Here is a 22,922-nt window from a genome sequence, read left to right as displayed (position 1 = left end):
AAAGAAATTTATTTTTCCGATTCAAACTTTTCACTCGCTTGTGTTAAGCGTTAATTGTTAGTAGTTAGTACTAATGGATGAACCGAATCTTATATCAATATCGGCGGAAACGGATAATTAGTGATCAGATCTGCGAATACGGATACTAATCTCAACATTTTACTATTTCGGTGTCGGAACGCTAGACCTCGGAACTAACGTGGACGCTGTGAGTTACAAACACGGCATGTCTCGATTGTAAATTTAAAGTTATAATAAAATATGTTAGGGAAGCAGCTTTAATAGCTGTATACGTAAATAGGAGATTTTTTCACTTCTTTCTATATACGTTTCAAAGGTCTTACAATTGGAATGTCAGTAATTGCAAAAAGACGGATATGGCCCTGTAGACGGAATAGGGCCCCTCGACTATACTGCACATAATAATCAAATTGTGATGCTAACAAGTTGTTAGCGTCACAATAACCACTGTATTGTGCATTTACACACGAGATTAGATTACAACTTCAACTCCTGTCCAACAAAACAACACTGGTAACGATTTTATGTGTTTAAACTTGTTATGAATTTAATGTAACATGTATTATACTTCCTATTTAATATATTATTCAATTAATATATAAAAATATTTTTTATTAAGGTAAATATTTTCTTTAATGTAGTGGATTTCAGTTATTTTCTAACTTCACGCGAGAAAAAGTTTGTATATAAAAGAATCCAAATTTCCAGAATTCATTTACATTTATTGCTATTTAATTTTTTATTTGTTATTCAATGGTAAATATTAGAGCTGCATAATGTTAGCGAATGTAAAACGAACTGTAGTATCCTCTTCTATACTTCAATAACGGAAATTATTTTTAAAATTACCTCATTTTAAACAGAAAACTGTCTTTAAGACCCATCACAATGCTAGCAATCCAATAAATTGGTTACTGATACATATTAAGAACAAAACTCAAAACAAAACGCATAAAATGGTTTGACCGCTTTTAACGCTGAACAAACACTATTATTATACGTACTAATATATTACAATATCGTTATGTGTAATGCATTACTTAAAGCATGTCCGGTCCATGATGTACCGACTATTTAATCTTGCTAGACCACGATGCCCCTGCGCAGTCATCCGTAAAAATTCTTCTCATTTTGACTTCACGTTCTGGTTAATTTGCTCCGTGGGTGCCCCTGGTAGGCATTCCGTTCCGGTAACATGACATTTAGTGTATTTAAATGTATTGTCTCACTCCGTGCTCCTACTGCTCATCTTCTCGCAGTCACGACATCAAAACGTACCTACTGTTCGTTATTTGAAAATGTGTCAGTGTCCTTGAGAATGTGTATGTATTTAATAGTTGTTCACGTTTCTTCATATAAAATACTTTTTTTGGAAACTCACACTGAACTTTTTGAGTATAAAACAAGCTTATATAGTTTATCATCATCATCCAATGTCGAGTGAATCAGTTCAGCTTTTCAAATGGTTCCAAACTTTCACTTTCATATTATTAGTAAGTTTAGTAATAGGAAAATAAAATATTACTGATATTTATCCCTGGAAAGCTAAAATAGTGGTTTACTGGTGGTAGCACCAGTAAACCACCATTCAAGACCCACGTCTCTCATATATGAGGGTCCGCCTGGGTAGGTACCATTGCAATGTCTATTTTTGCCGTCAAGCAGTAGTGTGTACTGTGTAGTCACGGTTGAGCACCGGATTGAAGGACATTGTAGCCAGTGTTATTACTGGACATAATGAGATTTAACATCTCACGTCTCAGGATGGCGAGCGCAGTGGAATACCTAACAATACTTTGTAATTCAAGGTGTTGGATAGTGTTTCTACTGTTTGTGGGCGGTCGTATCAATAACTATGAGGCGATCGGCAAGATCTTCTCGTCAATTAAAGCAACAAAAAAAATATTCATATGAGTAAAGAAATTGGCTATAACCGTCCCGGATGCGAGGTCAAGGGAATATTTTTAAATAATTTGTTTTGTATTTGTCAAAGTGTCCGCGTTACTTGGCTCATAATGGATGTGATTCTTAAAGGTTATACATATAAGCAAAACTTTTTTAGCCAGATAGACCTAAGCGAATAGTTTGTGATAATTTGAATACAACAGGAAAAATATCGCTAGAGTATTTTTATATGCTTAAAAAGATTTACATCAGTATTACTTAATGCCATTAAAATTGTGTTCAAATCGTGAATTTATAACGAGATCATTTCAATTTTATATCCAGGTCTGAATACCTGTACGCACCTACAAACGTATAACAAAAATTTGTTATTCAATGCATCTAAGTTTTTTTTACTTTTACGAATGGTCACAATCAGACTTATGTCTCGGAGGCGTAGTAATTATGTGTGTATACTAAATTAAGCTCAGTTAAAATAAACATAAATAAACAAAACAATCTCTATACCAAGCTAAAGAATTTAATGAACGAACATTCTGTAAGAAGCTTATATCACATTTAAATATGTCGACGAATTTCGACTACGTGATACTAGTAAGTAGAATATTATTATTTGCAAAAAAATCCGAAGGGGACAATACATGTGGTTGAAATCTTTTCTACATAATTTTGTGCATTCTCTACAAATGTAAAAATAGTGCAGGTATTTTTCGCCATATATATTCCGGCCTATGATGTGATATGCTAGCTAATCGCTATATAGGTCACAAAATTCCAGACTTTAATCTGATACCCACCAAAAAACCTAATATTACTGCTTGATCCAAAAATTGAACCCGAGACCGCAGCACGGCAGTCGTACCCAAAATAAACTGCGACACCGATCCAGACCAGACAGTAGACGAGTATTTAAGCCTGTAGAATAATATAATAATGAGAATGAAATATTATAATGAATAGAATAATAGAGCTTGGTTAAGTAACATCGCTTTTATTTGTTTCTTGGTACCATCGACAGTCGTTTTCCTGCCCTTAAAAGAAGATAAAATCTTAGAACACTAGTACAGCGACACTTACAGGGTCTAATTGTGAATATAAACATCCAGGAACCCTCCCCGAGAACACATAAAAATCGGTCCAACGGATAAAAAGTTCAGGAATTTACAAACATACAGAAGAATTGTATATTTTTTATAACATTGACGTATATTCTATAGGCACGAACTTCCATATAAACTATTTGTTCAAAATCTGAACTAAAATGGCAATCAAAACGTCACTGTTATAACCTATTAAGTAAAATTATTTTTTGTACAAGTTACAACAAATAATTTTACTCATTTGGCTAATATTTTTGATTCACATCCAGGTTTGCAGTTAGACTCGCGTTTTTATATTATGAGCGCCACTCCTTACACACCACACGCCACAAGCATCAATATTGATAGTTGATACCATGCTAAAATCAGCTTGAATGGATGACAGTTCAATTCAGTTGAACACAATGAATGTCGGAACGCCAAATCTAGTACGTAGTACATATATATTGATATTTTATAATAATCAGAAAAAAATAATAAAGCAGCTGTCTGCTATATTCGCATTACACATAGAAATTGTAAAACGCGCAATTGTAAAATAGTCACTAAGTTCTCGTAATGTTATTTTAACTGTTTACGCAGTGCATTTGACAGACGCTCTCAAAGGGAATAAATTTTCCCCGTTTTTGTAACATTTTTCATTGATGCTCCGCTCTTATTGGTCGTAGCGTAATGATATATAGCCTATAGCCGTCCACGATAAATGGGCTATCTAACACTTAAAGATTTTTTTCCCATGGAACCAGTAGTTTCTGAGATTAGCGTGTTCAAACAAAATAAACAAACATACAAACTCTTCAGCTTTATATAATAGTATAGAAGGAAGACCTTTTTGTGAGGACACGCGCGCATTGCCCCCGAATGAAATTCGAAAATATCGAAAAAAATGCTTTTAAAAAGTACAGAACAGGAGGGGGGTATAAAAATTATGGACTTAAAATTGTCGAGAATTAGCGTGCCCCAAAAAAAAAGTGACAAAAAGGCCTGGATAGAAGTATATCAATACTTAGGTGTAAGGTACATAATAATATAGGTAATACTCCGAACATTCCCTCCAAAATAAATTAAATATTGAAGTTGAACGATAATTATCAGATTGTATCTTATTTCTTAAAAAGATTATCGTGGTGGTATTTTACATTGTCGTAAATATATTTTAAATAATCGCAGTTGTATATAAATCACAATTGATATTGAATTTTAACACACTGAGTGACTTTGTAAAATTAATCCATTAATTATCAGCATAAGAAATTATTTGAAATAATCGTCAATTTCGTTTACAAAATAGTTACATTTCGCTCACATTCACATCTGTACCCTACTGGAGACACCCAGCAGCTTTAGTCTGGCCCAATTTGCACTGGATTAGATTAGATAAGGTGAGATTAAAGCGTTATTTACCTGACACTTGTTACTCTTAACATACTAATCAATGTGTTCGGACATGTCGGCTGACGTTTGTTTTTTGTTCTCTTGTTAATGGATATAAGGACGTCTTCTTTTACTATATTGGTTCTCGCAATTTGCACAGTGGTGATGTTGTAATTAGCAGAATGCAGTTAACTTAGATATCTCAAATACTTGAAATTAGTAGTTAAAGATGTGGTTTTTAATTAAAAAAAATAAACTTTTTCTAGACTCCTTGGGTTGCGTAGGTGTTCTTGATGTATTGAGATCTTTTGTTCAGATTTTATTTGTGCGCGACAACGGCGATAGGCTCGTCCTTTACTTGTTAGGATAAGCATGGCGAAAAGTGTGTGCACTAGTTGTAATTTGCATCACCGCTTACCGCTTCAGGCTTAAAGGCCTGAGTGCATGTAGGTATATATTCTGGACTACTGGAATAAACTACATCGAGTTATTGTTAAGTGTATAAAAATAAAGATAAGCTTGTTACGGCATGGCCTTCTTCGGTCGCCATGGAAATAGCGACATGCAAATTGCTAGAGCTATGGTTTCGTCATCGTCTGCGCCGGCGCCGCGTCCGTCGGCTATTATTCATGATATAAATATGTCGTTGAAGTTTATTCCTGATGGATATTTTAGTTAATAAAGTGGCGTTCCCCAGTTAAGGTTACTAACGCCGAATGAAGAAGTATCATTTGTTAAATAAAACGAGTGAATTTTTGAAAAAAATACACATTTTAAATACAATCAATCAAATTAAATACAATCATTGAACACATCCAATCGTAAATATATTAAGCCCTGTCAATTGCATCTGTCTTGAGAGGGATGATTGCATAGTAATTGCATTTTTCCCTACACTGAAGTCAAAGAATTTATTTTTTTAAATGACAGAATCGTTAGTCTCGGCTGCCACACAAATAATAACTGTCATAATGTTTTTCTTTTACAGATAACAGAGCATTACCGAGAAAACTAATCAGTACGATAAAGCGACCGCATAATTTTATTCAGTTAGGTCATTTCATATCAATATGCTTTTTTGTATCGTTTGTGAGTCGGGATTGCCTGAAGTAATTATTCATTCGATTGTTTGGTTTTCATTCCAAACCAATCAGACGTAAATGGTATCTTTATGATGTTTGCACAATAAGGATTAAGGAAGAAGACAAGACAGAAGGTTTTAAGGATTATATTTCTAGTTTGTTGTCTATTACGGATAAAATCATAATTTCATACGTGTTGTTTTGGAAAAAAATATATATTTATACTTGTTTCCTAAGTTCAAACTTATAAATAAATATTTAGTTATTTATTTATAAATATTTTTTTAATTCCAACCAATACTTTGCATAATACGAAATTGTTTAGTGAAACTAATCGATATAAACGGCTTCTTTGGGAAATTAATTAATAATAAATTAATCTTTTAGTCGTTTCCTGACGTATTTTTGTTACTGAGCGTCTGAAGAATATATTTACTATTGATCAAATCAAAGAGGCAGGAATACGAGGAGCTACTGGACCGATAACGTTTACATCTGTAAAGACAGATCATCACTTTTTTTGACATCAAAATATATCGTGTGTTCGCACCGGCTATTGTATGCTTAGTTAGCAGAATGGATTGTGTTTATTTAGCTGTACCTCTTGTTATGGCATTTGCACCTCTTTTTACTACTTTCCTCTAACTGTACTTTCTAGCTGTCTGATTTTTATTATCACATAGGATTCATTTTAGTACCTAATTAAATTATATTTGGAGCTTCTTTTATATTAATCTACTAATTTCTAAAATACATTTTCTAGATGTCATAAATCAATAAATATACGAATGAGCGAAACTCAGTGGGTCGTGTAATTCGTCAAGAATAAGTTTATTGGAAATGCAATACTCCCGTTGAGTGCCATCCGGGTGCATTCATGTTATTTTAATATTATGATTCTAGATTGTATTCACAATTTCACTAGCACATATGACTGTTTTATTAAAAATATTGTATTATTTTGTGTTGTCATATCCAATTGTTTTATGGAAATACATTCGACTAAATCTGAGGAAATGTGACAAAATAGTTGTAAACAGTGATGAAATATTATGTAGCTACTAATGACGCACTATGACTATAGTAGAGGTAATATTTTTCATACATGGTAAGTCGACACCGTCTAGAAATTATCAATAGTTCATTGTTAGCTCAGAACTTAAATCGTATAATGCAGTGATAATCTATGTTTTTACTGTTTACTAATGCTTTTACTTATTTTATCATTTGTTTTGTACAATTTAAATTAAAATAATATACGCAAAACATATCCTGTGCTAAGAATAAAACTTACCAGGTCCTTAGTTTTTAGACTAAAGAAACATATTAGCACATTCATTTCGATAATATTTATATGTATATGAACATACAATACGCCGCTGTCGCGCAACACGTGTGTAATCCACAAATTGGGTCTTTAATTTGTAGGCTCGCGTCAACGGCTTAAATATTGCCAATCAAATTTATTAAAGTACCCATGATTTATGAGCCTAGCCACTTAACAGTTTTTATGTGTAAATCGCTATATAATTCTGCAATGATACATTGCCTTGATGTTTGGCAATTCAGTCTACATTATGCCTAGTTATGATTACTTACGATTTGTATGATTGGTCACACAGTCAGATTGTTAGTGATTTGATAAATGAAATACATGATCAATTGGGAAGGATGTGATTTATGTAATTAATATAATTATCGCTTTTAAAAACTATAGTTTAGTCTTTTGTATTCAATACTGAATGCAACATTAACTGTCAGACGCGAAGACTTATAACAACTTTTCGAAAATATTATAAATTGATTTAAAAATGCAACATTTCCTACGATTTGATGCTTCATTAAACGTAACGGTTAGACTGAATTTCATTCACACATTTAGACTCTGTATGCTGCATTGAATTCGTTAAACTAAAATTAAACTGCAATATCACCGTGTCACCGACGAACAATGGTAACGGCGGCTTATTTTTTTCGACTTTATATTTTCGAATAAGTGGCGAGGTAAAAGCTATGCTAATTTTAATGCGATTTTAATGAATTACACGTGTTACTTTGTATTGCGTGTTATATTTACACGTTTTAATTATTGTCGTGTTTGATGACATCTGAATAAAAAGCTTTATGTTAATTTTGTTGTGGTGTAAGTTTTATTAAATTAGTACTTTAAATTGTGATTAGTATCTTCTAATTTGTGTAAACCAAGAAAGAAATATTATGTATAAAATAAACACAAAATAATATTTCGAAAAAGTGCACGACGCATTATAAACGTATATATGTTAATAAAATTAATTACGTCTACAAAAGATCTACTTAATAACAGAGATAAAACATTACATTGCCATCATCGATTTACTCTCAGTTAAATGTGTTTTCGCGCTTCAAAGCCTGTGCAAATCGGCCGAGCTCTCGCCCCACTATATTGAAGCAAATAACATTCGATACTAGACCTCTCGCTGCAATGAGGCAAACTAAACTAAAAATATTTGGTAAAACTTAAAACTTAAAAAAGTTTATAAATCCTTTTTGATATACTTTCCTAAAAGAAAAATGAGATCTTATCGAAAATGATCGATATACTAACAGCATTTCTGAAAATTTTACAGTCACTCAAGCCGCAAGCTCCGAAGGGCTTACATGAAAAATTATGACTTTAATTTAGTATGCGGCGTGCCGCAGACTGGAGCGAGACAAAATCGGAACGTTTAGGGGTTAATTGGGCGAAGTATAGGGGGCGGTCGGTGTTAGTATTCAGCGCGGGAACGGCGCTCAGCTCGCTCTTAACATCAATCTCAATATGGACGGATGACGGCCAGCGGAAAACCTTCATGCGGACAAGGAACCCCTCTTAGCGCCACGGCCAGTTTGCGAACGCGAACAAGGCGTCAGATCGCAGTGCGGAGGGCGCGGGTCACATTGATTGATCCCGATATTGAACAAACTGATACCGACGTAAACTCTTTGTAAAGTTCTCTATAGTACTTACTTTAATATTTTTCATATTTGTGGTTACAGCTATCGGTTCTTTAGATGTCCTCGTTCGGGTTTTCTTATTTCAGTTCGAAGTTTTAAACTTAGTTTTCAACTAAATACCTTTTTAAATATACAAATTGGTATGATTAGTTAAAACAATAGTTATAAATGTTTTATGAACAATGACTTCATTTTCATTTTTGTTTCTGACCAGCACATATTAGTTTAAAATCTTGTTATGAACTGTTTTTTCTGAAACTTGATCGTGGATTGTTCATTTAATTTATTATCTAAATGAGCAAAAAATATATTAATATTTTTTGTCTTTGCATAGTTTTTTATACATATTTATTTTATGATTGATTGTGTGAAATATTTTTTCTGCCCTTGAGTTTACCTTTTATAATTATTGCTAATTCAAAATATATTTTGCATGCACTGGTTTTTATATTTATGAGATAATATATTTTGTTGAACAAATAAAAATAAGAGTTTTTTAATCCTATTGTTTTCTAGTATGTATACTATACTATAGTATACTATACTTACTAGAAAACAATAGGATTATACGTAAACATTTTCTGATGTCTAATTTGCATCCACTGTTTTTTTATAATTATAATTACTAACACAAATCAATACAAAATGTTAATTATGCAATAAATGTACGATTTGCTGAGATTGTTGTTATATTATATTTTCATAAGGCTACCTATAATTATTTTAGAAATAACAAAATATGTTATTACTTAGATGTCAAGTGCTAAATTCTCAAACAAACAACACAAGTTGACCAAAATGACAAACATTCTATTTTATTTGACTTTAAATTCTTATATTCTGGATCTTTACTTTCAGTATCAATCAGGAAGTTACTGTTACTTATGTCGAAAATTATTCGATTTATTTTGTAGAACCTTTATGTCATCTGATTGGGAGTCGTTTGTATTGGCAATTCTTATGGCTTTTGCTGTTACTTTTAAAACTGCGAATAATACGGAAATGGTTTTTTTATAAACTCGATCGCGATGCCCAATCGTGAATAGCTGGTAGTGGTAGGTGTGTTAAATGTTCGCTGTTTGATACGTAATTCCGGAAGCAGACGTGGGAATAATACCTCTTTGGCCTCCTCTGCACTCATTCCCTCCACGCGTCCTGCGAACCCCCTTACTTACATATTTTGTTCTGTGTTATATCTTTCTATACTTTACAACATTTTGGGTAAGTCCTTTGACAGCTGTCAAAGTACCGTGCTTGATTTTTTTATTGCTGTGAATGACGAGAATCGATTCTCGTTCGCCTGAAGGTGAGCAATACGACCGCTCATAAACGGTAGGAACACCATTCAACATGAAATATAGAGTATTGTTTGGTATTCCACTACGCTCGCAATCCTGAGACGAGATGTTAAGTCTCATTATGTCCAGTAGGTACACTGGCTACAATGTCCTTCAAGCTGGAACACAATAGTGACTACCCAATGCTGCTAGGCGGCAGAAAAAGACATTGCGGTGAACCTACTCAGGCGGATTCTCACATATCAGAGACCTACCACCAGTCTGGTGTTGGATGCATGTTGAATTTAGATGATAATTATCGATTAAATACAAGTCATGTGTTTTGATGCCGTAAGACTGGTGAAACTAACATAACCGTTCAACTTCTTCCCCAAGTGAAGGTAGCGACAATGCGGTTTGCCCGAAAAAACCTTACCAATCATATTTTTTATTCCTTCTTAAACTTTCCTGTTGCATCGTCTCGTGAAAATGAAATTTGTAATATATTAACGTGAATATAAAATTAATCAAACTTAAATTGTATGTACCTACATTATGCGATTTATAAATACATTTTTATGTATGGCACTTGCGAGTAAAAATGAAACTTAGAGTAACCAAACTTCTAAAAGTATATAATGTTACATTATATATTGTCCCATTTGTATTTTTACATTTAAGGTTAAGCATTCGACGAAGCGATTGCAAAAAAGGATTTGTCGAAATAGAAATATATATCACATTATTATTGTAGTGTTAAAATTCGTTGACCGGGGATCCTTGGGGAACGACGATGAATAACAATGACCGCACAATCCTAGGATAAGTCGGGAATCATATGACACGGTCTAGCCATTACTATATGAATTTATGTATGTCTTGCTGTTAGAAATGCCCAGGGCTTTGTATGGATTTTAACATTCATTTTATAAGTTAGTATAAGTCTACGATACATTACACAATACATAAAAATATGAGTAATGTCTTCGGTCGTCCTTAGCGATAAATGTATAGTCCAACAGTAAATTATATTAACTACTAATTATATTATTATATTACTAATATCATGCGTATTGTATTCACTTAGAACAAATAACATCAATAGCTTCAATCAATCAATAACTTTTTACCATGCTATTTGGAAGTAACAAACAATGTATACGTTTTTCCTTTTTTTGCCATTAGACTTCAATCTCATTACAAGTAAATCATTAATAATCAAACAGCGAATGTAAGTAAATAAATATTTGTTTTATTTGTAACTGTGCGAAAATTGCCAATAGCAAAAAAAATATGTGTTACTGACTACCTTATCTGACAAGCGGAGGTCTTTGCTCTCTACATTTTAATAACCGGCTATTTATCATATTTGACCTCTACATCTTTCATATCGCTAAATATTTTAAAATGAATAAAAATATTCACTTTGACTAACAATTAATTGCTCCTTTCATCTCGATATTAGAGTTTTGTTTTATTAGCACGGTAATCGACTCCACTGCAGCTGATGATAATTGCAGTGAGGTCCAGTACAATATCGAGGAAAGAGAGATAATGATCCCTCGGCCTTTAATACAGTTATGCAGGTCTGTTGGAACCGGATATACTCAGACTGATCCCTGTACGTGACACATTTACGTGGGCCACTATAGCGCGTTTCAACATCTTGTGAACGGTGGACGCTATTTAGGTGGTTATAAAATATATCCTACCACCAGCAAATGTCAAATAGTTTTATTTGTTAAAGTGCCACTTGACTCCCTGCGACCTCGATTAGGGGCTGTAATCGAGGATCGAGATTAAAGTTATATATGTATATCCCATGATGGAAATGAATATTTTGCATTTAATTCAACAAATAAGATAGCCGTTACCTTTTATCACTGCTGCACAGTTTTTATGCTGGCACTCAAAGAATTGAGCAGCTGCGAAACTTCCTCACACAAGCGTTATGCTCGAGTCCGTCCGGCACTCGTCCTGGGCATACCTATGATTATTTTTATTGTCGTGTAGGAAATTTTATAAAGCATTTAACTAATCCGCACTGCACGACTGGGCATAGGTATTAAATTTTAAAAATTAAAATATTTAAAATGGAATTTTATACTCGAAACCACTATACTACAATAATACTACTTACTAATTAGTAAATATGCTTACCTATTTCTATATGTTATACCGTTGTACAATCACACTTATCATGTTTTTTTTTCAAAGTTTTCTTCTTTTAAATTATAGCTTTCACCAATTATAATTTATCGGTGATTTTGCCAATGTCAAGTAAAACTAATGATATCGATTTGGATAATTTAATCGTTGTTGATTTTGCGATTAGACATTCAGGCTATATCCAAATATAGCCTGGACGTCTATGAGGCCAGCCTCATATTAATCGTACACACAGAATAACCTATTTAAGTGGGTTAAATAAGGAGTTATTTTGAAGTCGGCAGCGACTTCCGACCTAAGCGTGGCATAGTTTCCGCGAAGCGGGAATGGCCTGCTGTTGCATATCCTCTAAATATTTTGAGTAAAACACCTAATCTTAACGCTTTTAAATTTGTTTTCTCGTTACTTTTCATAGTTATATCCAAAACTATTTTCACCAGGAGTTTATATAATATAATATTATGATTTTTAAGTTTATGGAAATAAAAAGGTATCAAAAAAAATGTTGGGCAGAATTTTATTAAGGATACAAATCTATACTATTATATAAGGCTCTAGACCTGGGAAGAACATTAACAACTTTTTATACCGGGAAAATATATAGCGTGACTTTATCGCGCGGTCGCAGCCGCTGCCAAAAGCTAGTAGTAGATAATATTATTATTAATTATAGACTAAAAACAAGCAGTTGTTTAATTATGAAACTGGTTGTAGGTAAAATATGCGACGGAAAACAGATTTAACATGGTGTTTTTAGAAGGGTTTTAATTCATTTAATAGTTTAACCAATTCCATATTTTTAACCGACTTAAAAAGGAAGTTATCATTTCGATTCGTAATATCATCGTATGTATTTAATATTACCAAAACTATTTACATACAATAATCTAGTAGAGCTTTCAAAAAAATATACAAAATTTCATAGGTATCTACTATGCATGTATGTTTGTCCACTCATAATATCTCCAAAACTGGTAATCGGTGTGTGATATTTTTTTTTCATTGATCTTTATTCACCTCAAGTTACAGAACAGATAAGATTTCATTAAAATATTGTAAAACTGTGTTTTGGTTAAAAAGAAGAACGCCAAATATATATCAAATATATATTATATATAGCGGCGATAGCCTAGTTGGGTGTGGAACGGACTGCCAAGACGAATATCCGCAGGTTCAGATCCCTAAGGCACACACCTCTGACTTTTCTAAAAATCATGTGTGTAATAATAATAATAATAATAATATCAGCCCTGTATTATATATTTGCCCACTGCTGAGCACGGGCCTCCTCTACTACTAATTGTGAACAAATTCTTTATTTGGACGTTCGTGTCTATCAGTAGAATATACGCCAATGCTTGTAAAAATATTTATTTCTTAATGTTTAAAGAACAAACAAACAGTTACAAATCGAGAATTTTAGAAAAATGACTATACCTTATTTATGAAAATACAAATGCGCAACTCACAACCTTGTCCACAGATTGTAAATTATAACGTACTACGTATAAAAATTACGTTTGAAGACAGTGTGACAAAGATGTTACAAAATAAAATGTTTGTATAATTTGGAGGCGCTGGTTCTTTACTTTAAAAAATTAATGGACTGTATTTTGCGGGGGAAAATACGTATCTGGACACGACACGCACTTATAGGACTAGAACTGCCTGCGGGAAAGAAAATGAAAATATAGGCAACTCAAACAGGATGGGGGGAGCGCAGTACCTTACGGCGTCTGCGGCGGCGGTTCGGCTGGTATGATGCTGGCGGCTTCGTGTTTCTGCTTGCGGCGACCACATAGACTAAACTTCAGTCCCTGTCTATTATATGCACACTCACACGAAGTTAATTAAGGAAAAGCAGGACAGACCGATAACTTTGACTTCTGAACTTAAATTATGCGAGCGACGTCATCGTGTCCATTTCTTTGCTGAGCTCGAACAAGAGAGTTTTTTTGCATCCGCAGCCCGTACGGCGCGCGGGCACACGCGGAACCATTTCCCAGCGAAGCGCTCTCGCTCTCGCTCGCTGGAACGGTATGTGCAGGAAAGGGGTGCGGTAAGGAAGTGCACGTATCGTGTCACCAAAGTATAATTAATAAAAAAGATACTATTTTGGATTGATGCGGTCGGAAATGCGATGTTAAAATTTACAAATAATGAATTAGAAGTATGGCGCAACCATAATTGTTATCGCGATTTCAATCGATTATAATAATTTGGAAGCAACACTAATCTGTTTTATCGTTTTTCTATTTACAAAGTCTATCTATTATTATAATTGCAATCATTGTTGTCATTGTAAGTGTCAACATGGAACGTCATATTCAAATATAATTTTCTGGACTTTAGACTCAAGAGATAGTAGTTTTTCAGTACATCAGTATAGGATAAAAAATGTCAATGACACCGATAGATCACAGAGGCAAGACATTTTCGTTCTGATTTCTTTAAATTTTCCAAGTATTTTTTGTATTGAAGATTCTATGCTACAAAATTATAAGCCTAAAAAAATAATACTGGTCCATTATGTTTGTTGCTTGACTAGTCTCGCTGCCGATATTTAAACTTACATGAAATTTGGTGTGATTATTTTAAAATAAAAAATATGAGAACTTCTTGAACCGCTGATTGTAGTGAAAAGTGCATTGCTTTACATAAATTCAAACATTACCTACTAAAACAGAAGAGCTGAGATTAGAAATAATTCTTTACAACAAAAAATACTCGAAACAAGGAAGCTTAGTCGAGTGGACTAAATAAGATAATTCATTTCTGATCAATCGGCAGGAAACGTTAAATATAAAAACAATATTTACTTAATTGTAGAATCGCAAATCCGGCGTCAAATCAACACGATTAGAACCTAGATTGCATGAACGAAACAAACCCAGTCTATGCTCATTGCGAATAAAACGAATTGAAATCAAAAAGCAAATGATTCAAGGATTTTCCCCATATTGCCTGCCATCACATTATTGATCAGACTATTTACATCTGATATTTCTAGTGTATATTGAAATATATTTTGCATTTGTTTATTCAATTATTAACAAGCCAATAAGCTATATGGGATTAACAAGCACTGTAAGCCCTTTAGAAATTTCATACATTTTGAAATGCATTGTTTTCGATATGTCTACACGGTGGAGCGTAATATTGAGCGACCGGAGCGGATTACCGCCAGTCGGGGAAGCAGACCCTTTATTTTTCTCTTGTAACATTATAACTTAATGAGTTAATGTATAGATGAATATGCATACCATTGGGTTGATGTGGATCTCTGCCTATATGTTGCGTTCAGAGTTGGCATTTATTAGGACTTTTAATTATTTATTGTTGTTTTTGGTTATAATCGATCTAAAGGACATAAGATATTTCAGATATTTTTGCACGTTTTACACCTTAATTAAGAAGTAAAAATACAATTATCATAATATTTTTATAACCTAATAGTAGTAAATCATATATGTATATCTATAGGTATACTATTACATTAAGGCTCGCTCGGCTAATTTCGGACGGTTTTTCGGTATGTTGCGAGGAGTCTCGAAAATATATTTTTTTCCCATAAAAAAAATAATTGGTACGCGCATTTTAAACATGAAACTGGTTTATTATTAATGCTACCTTTTGAAATTTAAAATCCTTATAAAGAATCGGACGTTAGCGGGGTAAGTTCGGACTTCGTTCTAATAACGCTTCTAAAGCAAATACGATAAGGTCCACAAAATCAAGTAGATGTCCCGATCAGTGTTAAGAAGAGCGCAAAATACCTTTTTTGTTTACTGCACTCAGTACACTTGTTCTTGGTCGTAGCATTCACTGCGGTATATAGGGCGGGGCAAAAAGAAACAGCGTTGCCACCTATGTAGCTTAATCTAAAAAATAACCATAGTTTTATGGTACTTTTTCGTTATACGATCTTACCTCGTATCCGATCTTACCCGAACGCAGCTAATATAAAGCTGAAGAGTTTATTTGTTTGAACGCTCTAATCTCAGGAACTACTGGTTCGAATTGAAAAAATATATTAGTCTTGGTCAGCTACTACGCTCATACTGCTGTTCTACAAGAACCGGGAGTATACAAAATAGATTGCAACTGTGGCCTCTCTTATATCAGGCAAACAAAAAGAAATATAGGGACCCGCGTAAAATCACATATAGCTGACGTGAAACACCGACGCTCTACGAAGTCTGCAGTCGCTGAACACTCTGAAGGAGGCGCCAATCATTATCTGCGACGAGACAAGCCACAATTCATCGCCAAAGAACACCGATTCCTGTCTAGGATGATGGCTATTGAAATTAAAAAAACATCCTAATTTCAATAGGGAAGATGGTTGGAAGCTTGCATAAGCCTGGGATCCAGTTCTACATTTAATTAAATCGGCACCCAAAAGACCGGCTGCCAGACTTCAAGATACTGTGAGCTCATTCTGCATAGATCGGACCACCAACAGCAAAAATTTAAAAAAGTTGTATAATTATAAAATGTAGGTAGATATTGTAACTCTGACTTTGCGGATGAACAACACCTCAATCCTCCCCGTAACCATGAAGGCTGCAAAGTCTTCGAAACGTCGGGAGAAAACTAAAATATTAACACTGCGATAAATTCCGAAAAATAGTTTAATTTTAATGAAATTTCAAACTAGAACATCGTAAATTCGAGTCTTGTCCACATAAGACAATGAAGCCCCCATTGCATCCTCGCGACTGTATATTACCCAAATAACTGCATACTTACTACTTACTTACTTATAGTTAAGTTTATAAGCCGTTTTAGTGTAGTTTACCTTTTTATAATTCACAATATTCTTATAAAGGATTATTTTTACAATTCTTTATAAAATTAAACCATGTACTCGTTTTTACCTAAGCTAATATTGCCACACAAAACATACATGAATAACGAAAATTTTAACTAAGATTACCGGTATTACTTTTCTGATATTTTGATAATTTTGTAGTTTAGTGGGAATATGGCTTGTGCGTTAATGTATTCCAGCGAGAAACTGTCATGTTGCCGAGATAATCAATCTCTTGGAGTAGTAATAGTGGTATTAGTGTGTGTCAAATTAAAGTTTATTTTTATTTATTTCGTTCGAAACTTGCTCTATTGTAATCTTTTATATCTATGCCTCGAGTAACGTATTGTATAGTGTTATTTTTAACCGACTGCAAAAATAGGAGAGGAGGTTTTACTGATAGGTTTCTCATATGTGAGAGTAAGTTACAATTTAGTGATTTTCAATACACTATTTAAAATCAATTTTAATTTAAATTTAATACACTTTTTAAATTTTTAATAAAAATGATAATGGCACGCATTCTGTGAATAATATCTGTGTTGTGCGAAATATAAAACAAAATCTGCAAAATAAATATAGCGAGCATTCCGTGAAAATAAATGCAAAAATGTTTAGATGTCTTATTGCTGTTTGCTATATTTTTTAAATAACATTAATTTCAAATCAATATCATAAATTACATTACGGGTACCATACTGAAAATATTTTATAACTATCGTGTTCAGTAGGAACATTTTAACATAAAAATAAATAGTCTTCTATTATTTTGGTGATTTTGATATAAATATTAATCGCCATAGTAATAAACTTGTGGAATGACATTTATTGTTAAAGAAAGCTAGACAAAACGATATATAATTATGCTAGAAGAATATAGTATATATTAATAAGGCTCTAATAAATATCATGCATCTAGTATAAAGGTTTAATAACTATAAATAAACAGGGTGCAATAATAGATACAAAAATAATTGATACGTAATTTAATATATGTAGCTTTAAATAAAAATGTATATAACAATGTTTATTTGAACAAACATTATGCACCATAATTCAATCAGAATTAATTCTGGATATGATAATTTACACATTAATATTTATTAAATTATTACTTTATGAAACACATACTTTGGGGTCAATTTATACAAATATACGTGGTATTCTCATTTTATTCTCTATCTTTTTAATAAAATATTGAAAGTCATCATCATCTATTTTGATGATTTGAACAGCGTCCTCTATTGAAGGTTGTTTTGAGACATTTTCTTTGATGGCCGTAAAACTATACGACGAAAGAAAATTCGGATACACGTCATTCAGACATTATTATCGGAGTCCGCCGAGGATGATAAGGGGAAAGTGAAAATATGCTTTATAATAATCCTTTTGTTGATTTGTGAAGTTCACGCGAACGAGGTAACATCTCAGCAACCGCTAGTTACTTATAAATAACTTGTTTTAACCAAACTGTTGTAACATTATATACAGCGGACATTGGAAACATTTTCTTACAAAAATTTTGCGCTTATGTGATGGTTACTTAATCTACCGTAAAAAGACCGATTTGCATGTTATTAACGTGAATACCATCGCACATTTTATCAAAATATATTATTTTTGTATTAATATCTTAGGACGCTGTGACATCTTGTCATTTGAACATTTCAAAGAATACAGCGACTTATTACCAATCGGTATGACTTTTGGAGCAGAAATTTGGCCGTAATGTCGGCTCTGTATTTAACTATAGGTACATTGTAGTTTTATGTTTTTTGTTTTAGCACATGAGACCACGACAAGTCAACATGAAGTTCTTAATTTTAATTATTCAAAACACGTCACACAAAAAGGCACAGATATAATCCTCGAGACCGATTAAGAAACAATTGGCTTCTCGCCCTTCTCCCTCACCCTACCCGCGAGACGCATGACAACCGAACTCAAAGGGATCGCAAGAAGCGTTAACAATAGGTTTGCGGAGGTATTTTTTAGCTGTGGAGTGCCAGACGTCCTCCGCTTGCTTACATACATTTCATGAGTTATTAAACCCAACCCCTAACAGTTGCTAGCTTTTTAATATTTACAGAGACGATCGTTGTGAGTATATTTTTTTGATTTTGAGTACGATATAAAATGTTCTAAATGGCTGCTCTATATGATATTTTTTAAATCGGTAATCTGTTTTCAGAGTTGAGAGAATTTTGGGATACTAAATGAATGAATGAAAATGAATGAATCACTATTAATGACACTGAATACGCCTACATGCAACCGAGGATTCGAATTGAATTGCTTACGACTTTACTTGATATGATGATAATTGCACCATGCCTTTCTTATGAAAGATTATTTATATAAAACCTTATTATTACTTTTGTTTATGCCAATGTTAGACATCATAATAAAACTTTCATTCGAATTTTATCACGGTTTTTATATTATAACTAGCAAATAACCCGGTACGCGGTGAACTACATATATTTATTAATTATTATTAATATTATTGACCGTGGAACGCAACTCTGCCATACCAATACGAATGTTATCATTATCTGTCCCGCCAGTCGAGTACGGTTTGCACGTGAGGTAGCTCGTAGCACATTGGATTGACTTCGACAAGCTAAGTCAGGTCGTCTTCTCATTGGCATTTTAAAACAATAACAGTAAATAAAGTTATGGCGCACTAACAAATTGATGATAGATTTCAAATTTATTTTCTTTTTTCGTCAATCACACATCATAATTGACACTTTTACACTTTATTATTTCTCAAATGTTTTGTATTTCAACAAAATAAACCAAAGAGATTGGACCTCATACTGTAGCTATGAAACAAAAAAAAATCTGAACGCAGTTATACATATTTGACAACCAGGTGACAATTCATTATTTCTAAAAAGACATCAAATGTTTCACAGCTAGGATCTTTTTGTATTGGAAAAATATATCGTCGTTTTTAGTCCATTTCGTATTTTTTTATTTTATGTTTCTCACCGTTTAATCCTTTCTTGGACTTCCAAAAATAATTTAAAACCAAAATTACGCAAATCGGTCCAACCGTTCTCGAGTTTTAGCGAGACTAAAGAACAGCAATTGATTTTTATATATATATATATATATATATATAGATTTTCTTCCGATGTTTCAGTCTTTGTAGCATTAATGGTCACTGGGTGGGCTGAATTTGTCATCCGAAAGGTCAAAGTTACAATATTTACCAAAATTTAACAATTAAACAATTTTTTTGCTGTTGACGGTCCGATCTATGTAGAATGAGCTCACAGTGTGCCTGGCAACCGGTCTTTTGGGTCCCGGTTTAATTAAATGTGGAACAGGATTCCAGCCTTGTGCAAGCTTCTAACCATCTTCTCTTTTGAAAAAAATATATTTCTCTTAGTTTGACCAATATAATAACGCTGCTGGTTTTGCTTGCTACTCTGACGTAAGTATAAAATATTTGATCTCATAATAACGCCTATGCACATCGCAGATATGTTTTATTATAATAAAATGTGGTACATAAAATGATTAGCAGTCGTATAGGTGATACTTCTTTCAATATATATTTCTGACATCTTTATACGTCTTAGCGTGTATATATATAGCTATACATATGCTGACGGAAGAATATTTGTGCCCACCCGGAAAATGACCACCGCGTACTGGGGAAAACCCGCCATAGGAGCCCACATAAGTGTATCGCGTTCCGGGATCAGTTTGTGTATATCCGGGTTTCGAACATGTCGGTATACTATGTCCATTAGCAATGGATAATAATGTCTCGTCATTAAACTCTATATGGACGACATTCGACTTATCAGGTGCAGTAGATTCATTTTACTGTGTCTGTATGAAAAAATGTGGAATCGAAAGTTTTTCGATAGTCAAATCAGACATCACAGTTATCATCCAGTGAGCAAACAATGCGGCTAGGAATGGGTTCTCGTTGCGTTTTACAGCGTGTTTTTACACAATTTATAACGCCTTATTTTCGTCGAACACCTTTATGGATTCATTTGCATTTTCCGTACGAATTCTGTGTGATATTGAATTTCATTTTAATTTCGTTTGAATGAAAACACGTAGGTATAATCATAGTCTTGTAAAGCATTCTTCATAAAAGCAGAAATGCGATATTAATAAAATATAATAAATCTACTGCCTCGGTGGCGTAGTTGTATTGCACGTCCGGTACAATAGCGCTCTGAGGTCCTGGGTTCGAATCCCGGGTCGGGCAAAGTGATATTTGGGTTTTTCTGCTCAGTATCAGCCCGGAGTCTGGAATTTGTGCCCGATATGGCGATAGGCTCGCCCCCTATCACGTCATGGGACGGAACATACTTGGCGAAAAGTGGGTGCCCTAGTTGCGCCTCTGCATACCCCTTCGGGGATAAAATGCGTAATGTTATGTATGTATGTATGTATGTAATAAATCTATTTAAATAGATAAGTATTAACAATCAATAAAATTAAAGGTAGCATTAAATAGGTAAATATGTGTTTATGATAAGCGAGAAGTTGCTAACAAATTTCTTACGACATAATATTTATGTTTTAATAATGATAATTAATGAATGCGAAATTATTTTTATTTAACCAAATTGCCTTACTTAGGATCAGACATTTACACCAAACATGTACGTTTCCTGTAACAAATAACGTATTTACACGTCAGTGAGCGCCTACGGTTTCATTATAAGGCGCGATTTTAGCAATGTCAAATGCTAAGTCCCCTCATCAGAGGCATTAAGGATTCACTCGTGACAGATTTGGTCTCGCGACGCATCACTTAAGTGTCTGATCTCCGCCGTGACGTAAATACTCATCAACCATGACGTCTTTATACGTCGCATATTTTATCACATTGCTAATTGTTTGCAAATAAATCTCTTATTACTTTGAAGTTTTATATATTCATAATACGTGTTTTATTTTTAGTCCAGTCAAATTAACGTTTAAGTTAGGAAAAATTCGCATAGACCTGAAGATTGGTATAGACGTTAAATATAGCATTACCAATAAAATGTCAGAAGTCCCCATCGATCCTATGTGTGCAAAAATTTTTATTCAAGGTCACAGGTAAAAAATTCTGGTTTTCCTCATTTTCCTCCGAACGGGAGGTATTATCGTAAAAATAGGTCAGACAAAAGTTGTAGATCATACAATACTCTACAAAAATTGTTCTTTTTTTTCTTACGAATCACCTTTCACGAGATATCGCGATTTTAAAAGTTGAAAAACTTATATTCTTCGTAGACATTTAGTATAAGTAAATATAACAATCTTTAATGTCAGTCCCTAATTCCCTTTGTCCCGCTACGTCATTGTCCGAGTGTAAAGGGTCGCATACCTTCTTTTTTTTGAAGGAAGTAAACGAATCGATAAAATTATTTACTTCTTGAAACCTGGGAAAACTCAAGTACAATCAACAATATATTCATCACAAAGTATGACTGCATATCCAAAATGTCACTCATATTTTATCTTTACATGCAATAACTGGTTGTGATACTACATCAGCCATTTTTAATAGAGGTGTAATAATAGGGTACGATCTGTATACTGATCAACATATCTTTATCATACTAGATCTGGAGTATGCCTACTGGGGAAACCATGTTAAAAAAAATGCGCCAAGTACATTACCTCATAGATGGTGCGGAAATGTGTGCATATTAATAATGTGTACATATGAAGAGTATAAGATTTTCAACTTTTAAAATCGCAATGTCTGCGAACAGTGATACGTACGAGAAAAAATAAGAGAACAATTATTGTAGAGAATTATATGATCTACAACTTTTGTCTTACTAATTTATCGATAATACCTCCAGTTTCAGTTTCAGAGAAAAATGGGAAAAACCGGAATTTTTTACCATTGACCTTGAATAAAATCTTTTGCACACATAGGATCGATGGGGACTTTGACATTTTATTGATAATGAAGTATTTAACGTCTATACCAATTTTCAGCTCTATGCGAATTTTTCCAAACTCACAGGTCTTTTTTGCCTATTTTGACTGGACTATTTGTTTTATTACCAGTACTGTTACATTTTCGAAGCTGAAAACGTTATCGAGATTCTGATAAAAGATGTACAAATAGATAACACAACGATGCTTTGTGAGGTATATAAGCATTTTTAGTTTTACAATCAGAAAAATATCGGATTTTTTCTTTAAAATACAATACCACGTTGTA

At 33.3% G+C, this 22,922-nt stretch overlaps 1 protein-coding gene across 26 annotated transcripts in view; it reads left to right on the top strand.

The window, feature by feature from the left end:
• Positions 1–22,922, top strand: part of LOC115455742 (basement membrane-specific heparan sulfate proteoglycan core protein) — a 204,384-nt gene that overhangs the window by 17,489 nt on the left and 163,973 nt on the right. The gene's annotated exons all lie outside the window — the stretch shown is intronic.

Source organism: Manduca sexta, chromosome 27, assembly GCF_014839805.1.
Source record: "Manduca sexta isolate Smith_Timp_Sample1 chromosome 27, JHU_Msex_v1.0, whole genome shotgun sequence".
NCBI lineage: Eukaryota > Metazoa > Arthropoda > Insecta > Lepidoptera > Sphingidae > Manduca > Manduca sexta.
The sequence above is the reverse complement of the archived record's forward strand: the minus strand, read 5'-3'. Positions and strand labels throughout refer to the sequence as shown.